This window comes from Cannabis sativa, chromosome X, assembly GCF_029168945.1.
Source record: "Cannabis sativa cultivar Pink pepper isolate KNU-18-1 chromosome X, ASM2916894v1, whole genome shotgun sequence".
NCBI classification, from domain to species: Eukaryota; Viridiplantae; Streptophyta; class Magnoliopsida; order Rosales; family Cannabaceae; genus Cannabis; species Cannabis sativa.
Window position 1 is genome coordinate 7983200 of NC_083610.1, and position 19316 is coordinate 8002515.

Here is a 19316-nt window from a genome sequence, read left to right on the forward strand (position 1 = left end):
GGGATGACGAAGGATGGGAGATTAGAAGCAATATTGGGGGGGGGGGGGCATTGAACCTTTTTGAGAGTTATATAAAGACATCAAAAGATTAAATGTGGGATCAATGGCTGAGTTTTTGGATCGAGCAGATGGATTCATTAAGCTCGAAGAAGTAGTACGACGTGTTGATACCATCGAGCAAAAGAAGAATCAATTGAACACCACTGTTGCTGGTACTTCCGCCCAGAATTTACATTATCCTAGCAACTCAAATTCAAATGGAAAGAGGTCAAACAATGGCAATAGACAGGGTAATACAAAGAAAAGCAAGTTCACTGGCAACACTGAACAAATTCTAGGGAGAATGCTTCTAAATTTAATGCTTTTTCGGTATTAACAGATGACATAGAGACAATTTATGCAACAACCTAGTCTATGGTGTCGTAAAAAAAACCATCTCCCATGAAAAAGGACATCAGTTCTGTCGTTTCACGCGAATTACGGCCATGACACAAATGGATAGAATAATTTGAAGCATGAGATTGAATTTTGGATTAGAAAAAATAACACGCGCTTACAAAAATATGTCAAGGTCGACCAAGAGCGACGGGCTGCCCATGCATATAATAACCAGAACCAACTAATGCCTCCACTAGTGGACGGGCATCTACAGGTGATCATTGGGGGCCCACTCCTCGATGAAGACTCAGGCAAAGCTAGAGAAAAGTATGTGCGGGTCTTGCAAAATGAACAAAATGACACAATTCTTGTTGTGGAAGAAAGAAAACCTAAAATACCACGAGTAGGGGGACCAACAATAACATTCACCAAAGCAGATGGTAGCCATGTTATCTTCCCACATAACGACCCTCTTGTTGTTAAAGTACAAATTGTAAACAAGATGGTAGCACAGACTATGGTGGATAATGGAGCTTCTTCAAATATTCTTTTCAAAACAATCTATGAGAAGATGGGACACTAGCTTAAAGACTTGATCCCTTGCAGTCAACTTGTATACGGGTTCTCCAGTCAGAGTGTGCACCATTTGGACAAATTCGCCTAACACTTACAGTTTGATAAGCTCGGATAAGCATCACTGTTATGGCACAATTCTTGGTGATCGATGTCCCTTCAACTTTTAATGTCATATTAGGTCGATCAAACATATATGATTTAAAAGTTGTCACATCAGTTTTTCATTTGTGCGTTAAGTTCCCATCTAAAAGGGGGGTAGGTTGTTTGAAAGGAAATTAAAGGAGTGCACAAAATGCTACAATCTTGCTCTATCTAAGGTAAAAAGGAGAATACCTCCAGCCAAAGTTCAGACAAGGGAGCATTGCCCAATAGGAACTCGCCCAAGGCAGGGACGAAGACATGGATCCTCGACTTGGGAAAATAAATACTAATGTTGGGCTAATAAAAGAATTAGAACAAGTGGAAATCGATGCAGATATCCCAACTAGGAAGCTGAAGATCGATAAAGACTTGTTACTATCTTAATAAAACTTCTGAGAGAAAACCTCAACATTTTTTCTTGGTCACATGTGGATATGGTCAGAATTGACCCCATTGTCATGTCTCACGCCGTGAACATTGATCCAAACTTTCGTCCCATCCAGCAGAAGAAAAGACAATTACATAAAGAGTGTGGACAGGCACTAAAAGAAGTGGCCAAAAGGCTATGGGTAAACAAGTTCATCATTGAAGCTTTCTACCCGGCTTGGGTGGCTAACCCCATACTAGGACCCAAGCCAAACAAAAAATGGCGAGTATGTATCAATTTTACTGGCCTCAACAAGGCGTGTCATAAGGACTGTTTTCCACTCCTAAGAATTGATCAACTTGTGGATGCAACAGCCGGACATGAAATCTTGAGCTTTATTGATGCATATTCGGGGTATAACCAAATCAAAATGCATCCACCTAGCAAAGAACATACAAGTTTCTGAATCAGATATGGGTCTATACTGCTATAAAGTGATGTCGTTCGGTCTGAAGAATGTAGGGGCTACCTATCAAAGGTTAGTAAAAAAAATGTTCAACAACCAGATCAGACAGAATATGGAAGTATATGTGGATGACATGCTCATAAAATCCAGGAAGGTTGGGGGGCACATAGAGGATTTGGATGAATGCTTCAAAATCCTCAAAAAATACAACATAAAACTCAATCCCTTAAATTGTTCCTTTGGGGTCAGCTCAAGTAAGTTTCTTGAATTTATTTTTAATGCTCCAAGAATAAAAGCCAACCCAGAAAAAATACAAGCCCTCCTGGATATGAAGTCGCCAACAAATAAAAAGGAAGTACAAAGCTTAATTGGTCGGATAGTCACACTCAGCAGATTCGTTTTAAAGTCAACGAGCAAGTGCGTTCCCGTAACGCCCTAAATAATTAGGCATGCTAACCAAAATACTTATGAAACCCTAATCCCCTAATCGGGATTACTAATCAAAATAGCGCATAATTTAAACTTTTATATTAAATAGAATGAAAATAAACTTGTAATACTTTTTAAACTTTTAAACAGTTGGGATCCCAAAAATATTTACAAATGCTATTACAAGTCATTTCTTTCTAGCCGACCTAAACGGCAAAATAGAATTCAAAAGTTCATCACTGATAGACCCTTAACCCGCTTGGTCTGATATGGCTTGAACATGTACATTCTTCGTCTTGCTCCTCAAACTCATGGTTGATCAGCCACTGACTTACCCTTTCCTGCACAGTAGAGCACCCGTGAGCCAAGTCCAGCAAGACAGTATAAATCACAACAATATAATATGCTCATCATACTATTTAATAGATATGTCATTCACATACGTCTGTATGACACAGACCTGATTATTATACCAACATGCCCATTTATGTCTACGTGGCGTAGACATATATGTTGCGCTCACACATCTATTTAAATCTACATGACGTAGACCCACGTGTTGCTCTCACACGTCTATTTACATTAAGGCCTTAGAAGTGGTTCATCTCGGTTATGAGTACCGAGTCCAACCTGATTATGCCTTGAGCGCATAATCCCTAAATCTCATTTCAATTAACATGGCATGGCATTTATACACATATATCACTAGGGTAATAACCCTAGGCTATTAGACCGTTCCTATTAGGGTAATAACCCTAATCCCGGTTACTAAACATTCATGCATATCATTCTCAATATAAGCGCCACTGCGCATACTCTACGTGCTAATCACTGTCTTACCTGATGTCCCGCAATAGTAGAGATTCCAAATCCCCGGGTGCTCCTGACCAGGTGCCCGTAATCCTAGTCACAATACCGGGATTTACACAAGTAGGGTTAATCCCTAAATCCACTTCCAAAAAAGTATAAGATTGGCATTCAAATCACAGATAATCACATAGAGCTTGAAAAGAGCTTTCCAACGGTATAAATAACGTCCCAAATAGAGTCCCGAGTCAAAAGTTATGGCCAAAATAAAATTCATCATTTCCCGATGAGATCCAACTGGAATTCCGATTGGAGCAGCCCTGAACCAACCGGAATTCTGGTTGTCTGGGCAGAGAACACGAAAATTTTCAATCTTTAAACCCCCAAAACTTACTCAAATCTTTCCCAAACACTACCAAACTTTCCAGAGCATCGTTATATATCATAATAAACATATTCCACAACTTAAACACAATAATTTCACTAAGAATCAAAAAGTGCCATTAAAGCACCAAGCTTGAGTTCCATGAACTCAAGCTTGCTTTTCACAACCAAATTCTCAATTTACCACTTACAGCAGCTAGCAAACACTAAGGATTTAAAACACATTATCAAGCATTAAAATCTAGCAATTAAACACATCAAAAATTCAGATTTATGCAAGATAAACACAAGCTCAACACTTTGAGCAAAATTCCTCCATGAACACACATACAAGAGCTAGAGTTCAAGGATAAACTCTACACCAATTTCACAGCTGCTAAGATTAATTAAAGAATCAATCTAACTCATAATTTCTAATAATATCACAACCTAAAATCACCCACAACAACCTTCAAGCATGATCAAAGATATAATATCATAAACACACTTAAATCCAAACACATGCATATCAAGATCAAAATCACTTATCCAAGCTTTTTCCAACATAAAATTCAGCAAGAGAATTCAATTAAAAATCTGAAAAAGCTACCTCAATTCCTTTCACAAGATAGCACCAAGCTTCCAACAAATTTTCCCTCACAATCCACCACAAAATCAAGCTATTTCTCACAAACTTAGGTTGAAAATTAAGAGAGGGTTTGAGAGAGGGAAAGGGTCAGCCAAGAATGAGTGAAAACCAGAAAATTACTTTGATTTTTCTCCGAAAATCACTTTTAATCAATGTAAATCAAATATGGTCAAATGACCATTTTGCCCCTATGGCTTAAATTCACACATACACCCTCACAAGGGTAATTTAGCCATTTCATGCATAAATAATTCACAATTAATTTCAGATTATCACTCATCAAATAAAATGCCAATTAAATCAATCTAATTTACATTTTGGGCCCGAACCCGATTCGGCCCGAAATTCCCGGTTGTGATTATACCGCGCCAACCTGTCAGAACACACCTAAAAAGACAACACAGGCATACTATATAATAATATAGTTCTATTAACGTAATTAAATTAATTTCATCAATTTACCCTTCTCGGGTCATAATTACCAAAGTGCCCCTGGCTCACCAACGGGGTCTTTAACATATTGAATTTCATATAAAATCACATATATTGAACTATATAATAATAATATAATTCCTCAATTTATTCATAATTATCCAATTAGGGTTTTGCTAATCCATTTCTTAATTCCGGGTATTACAATTACCCCCTCCTTATAGAAATTTCGTCCCGAAATTTACCTGAACAACTCCGGATATTTCTGCTGCATATCCGTCTCGAGTTCCCAGGTTGCCTGTTCTACCTTACTGTTCTTCCACAGTACTTTCACCAGTGCCACTGTCTTGCTTCTCAAGACTTTTTCTCTTCTATCGAGTATCTGCACTAGTTGCTCCTCATATGCAAGTCTGGCTGGAGTTCCAACACTTCGTAACTCAGAACATGGGACGAGTCTGAGACATACTTCTAAAGCATTGAAACATGAAATACATTATGTACAGCTGCCAGCGCTGGGGGCATAGCCAACCTGTACGCTACTTGCCCTATCCTCTCAAGGATTTCAAAAGGTCCAATGAATCTTGGGCTAAGTTTCCTTTCTTCCCAAAGCGCTTTATGCCTTTCATTGGAGATATTCGGAGAAATACCATGTCCCCGACCTGAAAATCAATATCTCAACGCTTTGGATTGGCATAACTCTTCTACCTACTCTGAGCCGCGAGCATTCGCGCTCTAATCTTATAAACTGCCTCACTTGTTTTCTGAACAGCTTCGGGACCCAAGAACTTTCTTTCACCCACTTCATCCAAGTGAATAGGTGATCTACATTTTCTTCCATATAAAACTTCATAAGAAGCCATCCCGATTGTTGCCTTATAGCTGTTGTTATAAGAGAACTCGATCAGGGGAAGGTACTTTACCCATGATCCTTCAAAGTCAAGCACACATGCCCGTAGCATGTCTTCTAGAATCTGTATCGTCCTCTCGGATTACCCATCCGTCTGAGGATGAAAAGCTGTGCTGAACTTTAACTGAGTTCCCATAGCTCGATGCAGACTTTCCCAGAATCTTGATGTAAACTTCGGATCTCTATTTGATACAATGGACTTTGGGACACCATGAAGACAAACAATTTCTCTGACATACAACTCAGCATACTGATCAATGGAAAAATTCGTCCGAATAGGTAAAAAGTGAGCAGACTTTGTAAACCTGTCCACTATGACCCACACAGAGTCAAATTGTCTCGTGGTTCTAGGCATACCTACCACGAAGTCCATAGCTATATCTTCCCATTTCCATTCTGGTATATTTAGTGGTTGCAGCAACCCTGCAGGTCGCTGGTGCTCAGCTTTCACTTGCTGACACGTAAGGCACTTTGCAACATATTCAGCGATGTCATTCTTCATGCCTGGCCACTAGAACATGGCTTTCAGGTCTTGATACATCTTCGTTGACCCTGGATGAACTGAATAAGGAGTCGTATGAGACTCATCCATGATCTCTTTCTTGATGTTCTCATCCATGGGCACACAAACTCGATTCCCGAATCTTAACATTCCCGTTTTATCCACTGAGAAATCACTAGCCTTCCCAGCCAAAACCCTGTTGGAAATTATTTTACCAGGATCTTAGATCTACTCACAAGTATGTTTATTAACATCCTAAATAAGAACTTTCTAAAACGATAAATTAAACACATATAAAGTTTAGGAAACCTTACATTGGGTGCAGCGGAATAATATGACTCCTTCCGTTCAGATATCTAGCCCTTGATTCCTTTCTGTAGCAGAGCATTATCAATATCTGAACCTAGATCTCTTTCTCTGAATCATTGATGCTGAATCTCCTTTGTTGATGATCTTTCTTCACGATCTTCCTCACTATGATTGAGGTATTGCTTGATGTGTGTGGGCACTACTCTAATCACTAAGGTAATTTCGAAATTCAAAGGAAGAAGAAAGAGAGAGAGTGGCGGCTAGAGAAGAGAGAGTGGAGGCTCAGGTTTTTCTGATTCAGAAAGTCTGAAGAAAAGTGTATTTTTCCTGAAGCCTTCACTATCTATTTATAGCATTCCACTAGGGTTAGATTTGAATTATATGGCATTAAAATAATGAAAAAATCAACTTAAAAACCTACAATAGGTGGCCGGCCAAGCATTAGTGGATTGGGCATTGGGTTTTGCAATTTTGCAATTTTAACACCTTTTGTATCTGATTTTCTCAAAAATGCCAATTTCCTAATTCAACCATTTAAATGCCAATTCTAACTATTTAATAACTATAAATAATTATTAAATAATATTGTCATTTATCATATTTATTAATTGAACCATACAAAGTATCATAATTAACAAATATGCCCCTATAAACTCTTTCTTTACAATTTCGCCCTTACTTAGTGAAAATTTCACAAATAGACATAGTCTAATTTGAGAATTATAATTGATTAATCAAAACCAATTACATGAGTCTTACAAGCAATATTATCTCAACTAGTGGGGGGACCATGGGTCTATATAACCGAGCTTCCAATAAGTTGATCAAGAATTTAGCACTAAAATTCACTAACTTATTAATTCTTTGTTGAATCCACGCATAGAACTTAGAATTGCACTCTCAGTATATAGAATGCTCTATATGTTCCACCATATAGACACATCATTAGTTATCCATTGTTATAATCCTAATGTGATCAATTATCCTCTATATGAATGATCTACACAGTAAAGGGATTAAATTACCGTAACACCCTACTATGTATTTTATCCTTAAAACACTTGACCCCGTATAAATGATATTTCAGCTTATGTGAAATGAGATCTCCACCATTTATTTTCGTTTGGTCAAGCTCGAAGGTGATCATCCTTTGCTTACTATTCGCCAGATAGAAGCTATAGATTCCATGTTTATGCTAGCGCTCCCACTCAATTGCACTACCGTGTTCCCAAAAAGTACGTTTCACCCTGACCTAAAAGTAGGTTTAACTAACAATTCAAGGAACACGAATAGCCTTTCAAGATTGAGCCTAATCATAACAGGATTAAGATCATTTGATCTAGGATCAACTAGGCGATATTGACTTGAATAGATTTTACGGTAAGTTTAATTAAATCTAAGTCAAAGTTCAATATCGGTCCCTTTCGATGCATACTCCATGCATCCAACCTGAGCTTTACTTTAACCAATGCTCTGGAAAGAACATAGCACTTCTCCAAATGCAAGTAAACTCTGTTGTAGATTATCATATCAGTAAAACCCTATGTCTGATAAATCTAGGAAAGACTTTATTCACATAGTCATGTTTACTTTCCAATGTGTTGACGGCACAATAAACAGGATCAAGTATGTGAAAAGGGTTTCAGATAAATTTATACATTATGTACATATAATCATGAAATAAATCATGTGAACCATGCAACATTAAATGTTATTTCTGATCTATATTAATAAGTAAATCTGATTATATTGAAATGAGTTTTATTTAGGGCATAAAACCCAACAAACCCTAGCTCGGGTTTTTGTCAATTCTGAATCTTGTTTTTATGCTTCTTTTATCCTCTCGAAAAGAGTATATTGCAGAGTAATATTAGCCAATTTCCCCACAACCAACTCCATCTTAGCTCGAGTCATTTCACTAGCTAGCTGTTGGGAGATTTGCTTCATAGAATTCAACTGACCTTGACCTTTTCTACTCAAGGCGTCAGCAACCGCGTTGGCTTTACCAGGGTGATAAAGGATCTCACAATCATAATCCTTCACCAACTCTAACCAACGTCTCTGCCTCATATTCAAGTCCTTCTAGGTAAAGAAGTATTGCAGACTCTTATGATCAGTGTATATCTCACATTTCTCGCCATAAAGGTAATGCCGCCAAATCTTTAGTGCAAATACCACTGCTGCGAGTTCTAGATCGTGAGTAGGGTACCTCTACTCATACTCCTTTAACTGCCGAGAAGCATAAGCTATTACCTTTTCAGCCTGCATAAGCAAACAACCGAGACCCTGTCTCAAGGCATCACAATATACCACAAAGTTTTCCTTATCTGAAGGAAGAGTTAGTACAGGAGCAATAATCAAGCGTTGCTTTAACTCCAGGTAACTTTTCTCACACCGATCAGTCCAAATAAACTTCTGATTCTTTCGCGCCAGCTCCGTTAAGGGTACAGAAATCTCTGAAAAACCCTCAACGAATCGACGATAATAACCAGCCTAACCCAGAAAACTTCTAACCTCTGTAGCTGATTTCGGTGCTGGTCAATCCCGAACAGCTTCAATTTTGGCCGGATCCACCATGATCCCATCTTTATCCACTATGTGCCCCAAAAATGAGACACGAGATAACCAGAATTCACACTTTTTAAATTTAGCATAGAGCTTATGATCCCGTAACCGTTGCAAAACTGCTCTGAGATGCAACTCATGCTCTTCTTCTGACTCGGAGTACACCAAGATGTCATCTATAAACACAATTACGCATCTATCCAGGTAGTCCTTAAACACCCGATTCATTAAATCCATGAATGTCGCAGGGGCATTAGTAAGTCCAAAAGACATCACAAGAAATTCATAGTGTCCATACCGAGTACGGAACGCAGTTTTCGGGATATTTTCCTCTCGAATTCTCAGCTGATGATAGCCTGAGCGAAGATCGATCTTGGAAAAGACCGTCTTCCCCTTCGGTTGATCAAATAGATCATCTATTCGAGGTAAAGGATACTTGTTCTTGATGGTAAGCTAGTTCAACTCCCGGTAATCAATACACATTCACAGGGTTCCGTCTTTCTTCTTCACAAACAAAATCGGAGCACCCCAAGGTGAGTAGCTCAGTCTGATGAATCCCAGATTCAATAACTCTTGCAATTGTACCTTCAATTCTTTCAACTCAGCTGGAGCCATTTGGTACGGTGCCTTAGATACTGGATCCACTCTCGGAGCCAGTTCAATAACAAATTCAATTTCCCGGACAGGTGGCAATCCCAGTAAATCTTCAAGAAAGACATCAAGGAACTCGAATACCAATCTCGTATTTTCAGGCCCTGATGTCACAGGTTGGCTGGTGTCCACTGCAGTGACTATGAACCCCAGACAACCTCTACCCATCAGGTCCTTAACTTTCAATAGTGATATTCTCGGTATGCGTGCCCCTTGAATCTTACCCATGAACACCGCTGGGTTAGCACCATCGGGCTCAAACACTACCATCTTCCGCTTGCAGTCAATCATCGCTCTGTACTTAGACAGAAAATCTATTCCCAGGATTATGTCAAAATCAGATAGTTGCAACTCAATTAGATTGGCGGTCAACTCACAACCGTCAATCCAAAAAGACAAGGACCGAATCCACCTTGTGGACACTATCAGGTCTCCCGAGGGTAACAGGGTTCCAAACCCCGAAGCATAAATATCACATGGCTTATGTAAACTTTCTATCACTCTACTCGATACATATGAATGAGTAGCTCACGAATCAAATAACACAGTATATGCACAACCATTAATAGACAACTGACCTGTCACAACTGACGAACTATCAGCAGCGTCTGCCTGAGTTATATTAAAAAGTCGCCCCGGGCTCTGAGCAGCATTCTTCTTAGGCTCTTCTTTCCTGGCTTGGGGACAGTCTCTGATAAAGTGGCCCACCATGCTACATTGGAAACATACCTTGGCTCGACACTCACCAGGATGATGCTTCTTGCATTTAGGACATTCTGGATATGATCGGAATGAGGACCAGCGACCCTGACGGCCACCTCTGTTTCCCTAAAACTTTCTATTTCCCCCTGAAGCTCCGAAAGCCTTAGCCTTCCGCTTGTGCTCAGGGTTGCCACTGTCACTAGCAGGAGGGTGCGATGCCATGACGGCATCCTTTGCAGCTTGCTCTTTCATTACTTGCTGCTCGGCCTCCTCAGCAATTAAGGCCAAGTCTACCACTCTCTTATATACAGTGTCATTTGATGTGGTAATTTTCAAGTCCCAACTGATCGTAGCCTTTAGTCCTCGAACATACTTCTACTTTCTGGTGAAATCTGTAGGTACTAGATCACCAGCAAATTTAGATAACCGATCGAATTCCAGAGTATACTCGGCCACCGACATTTTCCCTTGAGTCAACTTCACAAAATCTTCTTGATGTGAAGTCCTTACAGCAACATTATAAAATTTTTCCTCAAAAAGTTTCGTGAACTCTTCCCATGTCATCACACTGACATCTCAGGTTTGACCCACTATGTCCCACCAGACGCGGGCATGGTCTTGAAACATGAAGGTCGCACAATTCACCCTTTCAGTTCCCGTCACCCCCATATTATCAAGGATATGGGTGACAGTGCTCATCCACTGGTCGGCCTTAATAATATCAATACCTCCCAGAAAAGCCGAAGGTTGCAGCTTCACAAACCGCTCGAACACAGAGTCCTGGTGCGGCATAATGTATCCTTGGTTACCCACCACTAGCACAGGAGCTGGTGGTAACCCTTGATTAACTGGGGCAGCTTGTTGCCTTAAACGTTGCAACTCTTCCTCTTGACGAAGTATGACACTTCGCATTTCATGAAACATCTGCTGCCAGTCAGCAGGAGGATTAGCATTAACAGCCCCCGCATTATCCCCCGAATTCTGCGGAGGTGGAGGCGGTGCTGGTGGATCAGTTTGGGTAACCCCGGGCTCTACTTGCTCGCCCTGTGGTCTGGATGATTGCAGAGGGTCCATTACTAGTACCCCTGTAATCAACAACCCCAGCGAGTTAAGCACCAATACCACACTTACGCACTTATTGCCTTAAACCCTAACTCATTAGTTTACCTCATACATATTTACATAAACAAATAGCATTTATTGCATGGCATCACATAAGACATACATACTTTAGATGCTTGCATACTGCCTAAAATGGAAAGCGGTAAACAGATGATCACACAAACATTCAAGTATTTACTCTCAATACTTACTGCACCATGAGTCGAGCTTATCTCTGACGACGAATGTACATGTTCGGCCGGTCTACAGGAAGTTTAAAAACCTTGGCGCTCTGATACCAAATTGTAACGCCCTAAATAATTAGGCACGCTACCCAAAATACTTATGAAACCCTAATCCCCTAATCGGGATTACTAATGAAAATAGCGCAAAATTTAAACTTTTATATTAAACAGAATGAAAATAAACTTGTAATACTTTTTAAACTTTTAAACAGTTGGGATCCCAAAAATATTTACAAATGCTATTACAAGTCATTTCTTTCTAGTCGACCCAAACGGCAAAATAGAATTCAAAAGTTCATCACTGGTAGACCCTTAACCCGCTTGGTCTGATATGGCTTGAACATGTACATTCTTCGTCTTGCTCCTCAAACTCATGGTTGATCAGCCGCTGACTTACCCTTTCCTGCACAGTAGAGCACCCGTGAGCCAAGCCCAGCAAGACAGTATAAATCACAACAATATAATATGCTCATCATACTATTTAATAGATATGTCATTCACATACGTCTGTATGACACAGACCTGATTATTATACCAACATGCCCATCTATGTCTACGTGGCGTAGACCTATGTGTTGCGCTCACACATCTATTTAAATCTACATGATGTAGACCCACGTGTTGCTCTCACACGTCTATTTACATTAAGGCCTTATGTTGTCGAGTGAATTTCGCAACACCAAATTATATTATTTTATTAATACGAAAGAGAATTTTAAGAGAAATGACAAGCGCGAGTATTCAACCTAGAATGGCGAGTACTCGACTGGGAATGGGAAAACAATCAACAAAACTGGAAAATATCAGTAAGACAGAGAATTATAGTGGTTCAGCCAGATTGTGATCTGCTTAGTCCACTATAGCAAAGGATTCGTAGGTGCCATTTCATGGTGGATCACCTCTTTATATACAAAGCAGGTGTCCAATCGGTTACACAAGGATCACATTCATTGTTAATCCATTATTTACATATTGAATTGCAATAATTAAACTAAGCAACGTTAACATTAATAAATGAATGACAGTTACTAAGTTCATCAACGTATGCGTCTTCCGTACCTGCGAGTTGACTGTTCATATTCCGATGTACAACTCGCAGGGTTATCATTATGTTTAGGACGTCTGCGTCTTTAGATAGTCGCTTCTTGTAGACATCGTGTATTGAGCTGATAGAACCTAGACATGCGAGTCTATATTGCATTATAAAGGCTGCAGGGTTCTTAAGATCAACTCGTACTTACAGAGAATCGTTCTCCTGGTTTATACAAGGACAAGGGGAGGATGATCGCATGTATTCGATATATGCGATCTACTCTCTTGTCTCGGATGCGATTAGACTTCGGTCATGCTCGCCACCTCTCGCTGGTTATATCTTAAGCGAGGTTTAAAACTTCGAGGAGTCCCTCAGGGACATCTCAGCTTTCTGTGGAAAATCTGAGTATACGTGTCCTTTTAGTGGGGGTCTGGTCTCGAGTTTCTAGGTGAGAGAAATCTCACTATAACACATGCCCCTAGTTTCGCGATGTGACAGGTGCGGTCACAAGGGAAACTACATTCGAGAGACAGGTGAAAGGTTGTCACAAGGAGGTGACCTTTGGTTGTCCCTTCGAGGGTTTCGAAAAATGACGGCTATAATCATTACTTTTATTGCATTTATGGTGCCACGTCACAAAACTCTTTGGTTTCTGTGTAGGCGTGGCCATCTCTAGCCGTTGGATTGGGCGACTCTAGGCATTCCAACTGCCACGTGTCATGATCCCAATGAATGAGGGATTTTGGGTATTTAAACCCCCTGATTCGAACCAAAAATCCCCATTTTCCCTCATTTTCCTTCAACTCCCTTAACTTCTTTGTTCCTTCACTCTCAGAGAAACCACTAAGAAAAATCTCCGTAAATTGCCCAGATTTTCGCCTTTATTCGTGGGTTCTTCTTGATTCTGCATTGCTGTCAAGGGCGATTCGTGGAAACAGATTTATCAAAGTAAAAGGTTAGTTTTTGAATCTTCACCATGCTTCGTTTTCTGTTTGAGTGGGGACTATATTTTCTGGGTTTTTAGTGTGCATGAGGGTTGTTTAAGGATGAATGTTTATAGATGATATGTATGAGGCTATGTTTTTTAGGTAAAAACCTGGGTAACTTCATAGAATATGACCTGTAAGTTGGCATAACCGCATACGATATACTTGAATAGGCACTGTTTCACGCTTTGAATACTCGCGGGTATTCAGATAAACAATTCGAATACTCGCGGGTATTCAGATGAACAATTCGAATACTCGCGTATTGACAAGATTTACTTACTTTTGATTGTTGGCTAGATCTTTTAGGATTTTATATGCTGTGAATTAAGTCGCGAGAACATTAACTGAGTTTCCAAATGGTGGGTGTGTCACAGTATTCTAATGGTCATATACGCGGTTATATGTCCCTTGAGATACTGTGATACACCCAGCCATTTGTGACATGCGTTAACGTTCAAACGAGCGTACTCTTTGGCTGGTAGATATTCTCGAAACGGTGGGAGTACCTCAGTAACTTCAGGGTCAGGCTTGAAAATGCATGCCCCTTGAGTCACTGGGTTTCTCCCAGCCGTTTCTGGAGGTATATCGCTTGGCCCAGGATGCGTGATTTATTCGCATTTTTAGTATTATCTCTACTCGCATATTGATGGGGCGGTTAGCATTCGCAAGGATGCTAACCATTCTATCAAGTGCGACTTTATAGTTTAATGCGGGTGAGATCACTTATTTTGCTTTTCACACGTTTATCACGCTGAAAAGATCTTCTATCTTTCAGATGAGCGACTTGTCGGATAGCCAACAGCTCGGCTCTGGAGGCCGTGCATTCGATGGTGAAGTTGACTAGGAGGAAGACAGCTTTCTCCCAACCTCGATTTCAGAAGAGGTGGCCACACCAATAGAGCTAGGCCCGATGTCTTCTGCAGACATCGAAAGAATGGTGCAGGAACTTGCCGAACCTGGGACCATCGACATTCGAGATAGCGAGTCCACTGTGTCGGCCCGCGATTACCTTATTCACTCGAGGCATGCTCCTGACATCGAGGTCGAGGAGATGGACGATGATTGGACGGCCCCTGCTCGCGAGTCAGGCGAGGATGAAGAGGAGGCGGAAGGGAGCGGGACGGACTCGATTGACGACACTCAGCTGAATGAGCCCTTCGCGTGTGAAGATCTGATTTCGAGGGTTTCCAAATCAGATTTCACCACCTTTGTGAGGTTAAATTTGCTACCACTTGCGTTTCAGCGACCTAAACCGTCCCAGAGGGCGCATCTTCCGTTTACCAACCCTGCAATTATTCCTACAGAGGATGTGGTAATCTCAATACCCATTCTCCGATGTGGGGTATCGGTCCCCTTCCATCCTTTCATCGCAGCTATTCTCAAGCGATACGATGTATCACCTTTTCAACTAACTCCAAACAGTTATCGCACGACCCTAGCCTTCTATGCGATGTACATGGAATATGTTCATAGGGCTCCCTCAGTAGAAGAGTTCAGCTATTTCTACGACATAAAAAGCATAGGTCTTCATAACGGCTTCTACTGTTTTAGCAAATGGGCGACTTCTGAGATCAATGGAGTAGAAGGAATGGTGTCGAACATGGGGGACTGGAAATCGAAGTGGTTCTACGTCTTTAAAGTCCCTGGGATTAGAACTGACTTTAATCGCAGACCTAGTATGTCGCGTGTTTTTAACTTAGGCATTTTTTGAATTACTTTTGAGATCTTATGCTAACTCGCTCTTTCTTGTTCTCGCAGATAGACCAGCTCGACCGGCACTTGACGCGACTCGCAGAGAGACAGCTGAAATCCTCGGGAGCCTTCCGGTACAAGATCGCGACTGGCGATTACTGTGTACAACTGCGAAGTTGCGAGAACACCAGCTGATTCATGAGAACGCAAGTCTTCAAAGAGAGCCAGTATACAAAGAACCGTCTGAGAGGCAACAAGAGCGGATAGACAAACGTCACTCCAAGAAAACTTCTTGACCAATCTCAGGTAATTTATCTCTTGTTATAAACTGATGTCTTGAGTTTTATTTATACTTATCTTTCATTTATCCTCGCAGATATGACTTTTTTGAAGTCTGCGCCTGTCCTTAAGATCAAGCCGAAGGGTGGAGCAACGACGACCTCGCCCGTTGTCGCCCAGAAGAGGAAGAGCGATGTGGTGGCTACCCTTGCCGCAGACTCTTCCAAGAAGCTGGCCAAGACCGCACAGGACAAGGGGAAGAAGGTCGTAATCGATCCACCTGTTCGAGCTCGCGACTTTCTGGCCATGCAGGAGAAGTTCGTGGGCGAGGAGTTCATGTCCAAAGCGGAGAAGATCCCTTCTGAGGAGCTTGTTCCGCGCTCTGTGGAGTTGGCCTCGCATTCGATGACCCTGTTCATAAAAGCTGCTGCCGCAGGTTCGAAGGAAGCCGACTCGCTGAAGAGGCACAATGCCCAGCTTCAGGAGAACATGAAGAGGCTGAAGCAAGAGGCGGCTAGGAAGGATAAAGAGCTTGAAGAACTTTGCAAGGCTAAGGAGCAGGCTGAGCTCGAGGCCAAGAACTCGCGGGCGAAGATCGAGGAGATGACTCGCGACTTGAAGGCCGAGAAAGAGAATGGGAAGAAACAATATGATCACGCAGTTTCTGATTACATTTACACCACTCTTTCCAAAGTTCCAGACTTCGACTTCTCGATCCTCGGAGCAGAAGCCGCTGAAATGGCCGAGGCTTTTCGCGCTATGTCGCCTACTCAAACCCAAGGTGGTGGAGGGAACCTTCCTGAAGAGGTCGAGGGTGCGGATGCTGAAGAAGCCGAGAACGAGGCCATCAGCAAAATCGCAGATGAGACTGCTCCTGTTGTTCCAGATGCTTGATTTTCCTCTATGTTAAAATTGTTAAGCTTTTTAATTTTACTTCTCTTTTTTTTATATATATATGCGGTACAGGGGTACTCGCGCTTTGTACTTAGCCAAATTTCCTTTTTATTTTGGACAAATTTATATCCTCGCGGGGATAATTATCCTTTAACATTTTCGCAGTACACGGGTACTCGCGTTTTCTATATATATATTTGCGACTTTAATTACAGCTTGGTGTAATAAGTAGAAATATTTACAAGTCTTTTGATAAAATGTTGAAAAATTTAATGATCATGAATCAATTTCCTTTATATAATCAATAGTACATTTTGGCATATATACCCCCCTATACTTAGGATTTTTTTTTTCTTTTATGAAAAATATCTAAGTATAAGTACAAGAGTAAACATAGTTTAATAATGCGAGTACTATTGATAATATAATTTTAAACTCTCGCCATTCCAAGCTCGTGAAATCGCAGTTCCATCGAGTGTTGCGAGTCGGTATGTGGCATCACCAATTTTTTTTGCGATGAGATATGGTCCTTCCCAATTATCCCCAAAGACCCCATGTGACGGGTTTTTGGTATTTGGCATTACCCTTCTAAGGACCAAGTCTCCTGCTCGCAGGGCTTTTACTTTCACCTTGGAGTTAAAGTATCTTGCAGTTCGCTGCTGGTAAGCCGCATTTTTTAAGTGCGCTTGGTCACGCTTTTCCTCCAAAAGATCAAGGCAGAATAGCTGTTTCTCGTTGTTCTGCGAGATGTTGAAAATATCTCTGCGTAGGGAACCTGCCCCAATCTCAACTGGCAACATGGCCTCGCACCCGTAAGAAAGTGAGAAGGGTGTTTCGCCAGTTGTAGATCGAGGAGTTGTATTATAAGACCATAGGACTTGCGGTAACTCGTCTGGCCAAGCCCCTTTGCGATCTTCTAGTTTCCCTTTAATGGTGTTCTTGATTATTTTATTAACAGCTTCAGTTTGTCCATTACTCTGCGGGTAAGCAACTGCGGAGAATGCCTTCTTGATTCCCAAATCGTCGCATAGTTGTCACATCTCTTTGCAGTCAAACTATTTTCCATTGTCTGAGATGAGTTTGTGCGAAATGCCAAAGCGACAAATGATGGAGGTATAGACAAACCCGCGCAATTTTGTTGTTGTGATGGTTGCGAGCGCTTTGGCTTCGGCCCACTTCGTGAAGTAATCTACTGCGACTACCGCATATTTGACTCCACCTTTCCCTTTGGGTAACTCGCCGATTAGATCAATTCCCCATATTGCAAAGGGCCATGGACTTGTGATAGAATGGAGGTTACTCGGAGGTTGGTGGGTATATGTGGCTATTCGCTGACACCTGTCACACTTCTTCACAAACGCGAGAGCATCTTGTTGCAAAGTTGGCCAGTAATACCCTTGCCGCATGATTTTTAATGCAAGGGAGTTACCTTCGGTATGATTGCCACAAATCCGCTCGTGTACCTCACGAAGTATGTAACCACAATCCTCTCCGCTGATACATTTGAGAAGAGGTTGACTAAAACTCCTGTGATACAACCTTTGGTCATATATTACATAACGGGCGGCTCGCTGTCGCAACTTTCTTACTTCTATTTTATGATCAGGCAAGAGCCCTTTTTCCAGATATGTGAGGATAGGAGTCATCCAGGTAATCCCCTGAACGGTATCTATTTCCATGATCACTTCTTGATTTATAGTTGGGTGAGCCAATACGTCTACCGGAATCACATCGAGCAATTCGGCTTCTCTAGTGGAGGCCAAACGGGCCAATGCGTCTGCGTGTGAATTTTGACCACGCGGTACTCGAGACACGACTATATTTTTGAACTTCTGCATCATTTCGCGGACAATGGCTAAGTATTTAACCAATCTCCCGCCTCTTGCTAGGTATTCTCCATTCACCTGGCATACCACGATTTGGGAGTCGCTAAAAGCCTGAAGATACTCGACTTTCATCTCGAGAGCAAGTTTCAATCCTGCGATTAAAGCCTCATACTCGGCTTCATTGTTAGATGCAGAAAATTCAAAACGTAAAGCAGCGTGTACCTTGAAATTATTGGGACTGATTAACAAGATCCCACTACCACAACCTTCGCTATTTGAGGCTCCATCGACGTACAATGTCCACGTCTCTCTGTTCGCTATAGCAATGCCGCTTCTGTCCTCTATAAGTGCTACCTCGGTGCTGGGGAATTCAAGTATAAAATCTGCCAAGGCTTGCCCCTTGATCGCAGTTCTTGGTTTATACTTGATGTCAAACTGACTCAACTCCATTGCCCATTTTAACAATCTCCCCGATGCTTCTGGTTTCGCTAGAACTTGTCTTAAGGGATAGTTCGTCAAAACTTCAATGCTGTGAGCCTGGAAATAAGGTCGCAATTTTCTTGAGGATATTATCAAGGCGAAAGCCAATTTCTCCATTTGGGGATAACGCGTCTCGGCATCCAGTAATCGCTTACTGACATAATACACCGGGTATTGATGTCCTTGGTCCTCGCGTATTAGTACCGAACTAATCACCTATTCTGAAACGGCTAAATAGATGGATAGGACTTCTCCGGACAATGGCTTTGACAAGATCGGAGGTTGCCCCAAGTGTGTTTTTAAAGCTTGAAAGGCCTGCTCGCACTTTTCGTTCCAATGGAACTTTTTGTTGCCTTTCAAAATCTGAAAAAACTCCTTGCACTTATCAGAAGATCTGGATATAAAGCGGTTTAAAGCTGTGACTTTACCTGTGAGGCTTTGAACCTCCTTTGGCTTGGTTGGTGATGGCATTTCCACCAATGCCCTGATCTTCGCGGGATTGGCTTCTATTCCTCGCTGATTAACCATGAACC

At 41.4% G+C, this 19316-nt stretch overlaps 1 long non-coding RNA gene across 1 annotated transcript in view; it reads right to left on the bottom strand.

Moving 5' to 3' along the window:
- Positions 1-2479: 2479 nt before the first annotated feature.
- Positions 2480-19316, bottom strand: part of LOC133032559 (uncharacterized) — a 45501-nt gene continuing 28664 nt past the window's right edge. The window contains exons 3-4 of the long non-coding RNA XR_009685178.1: positions 3198-3260; positions 2480-2698 (exon numbers count right to left, since the gene is read on the bottom strand). This is a non-coding gene — a long non-coding RNA (uncharacterized LOC133032559). The remainder of the gene's footprint in view (positions 2699-3197; positions 3261-19316) is intronic.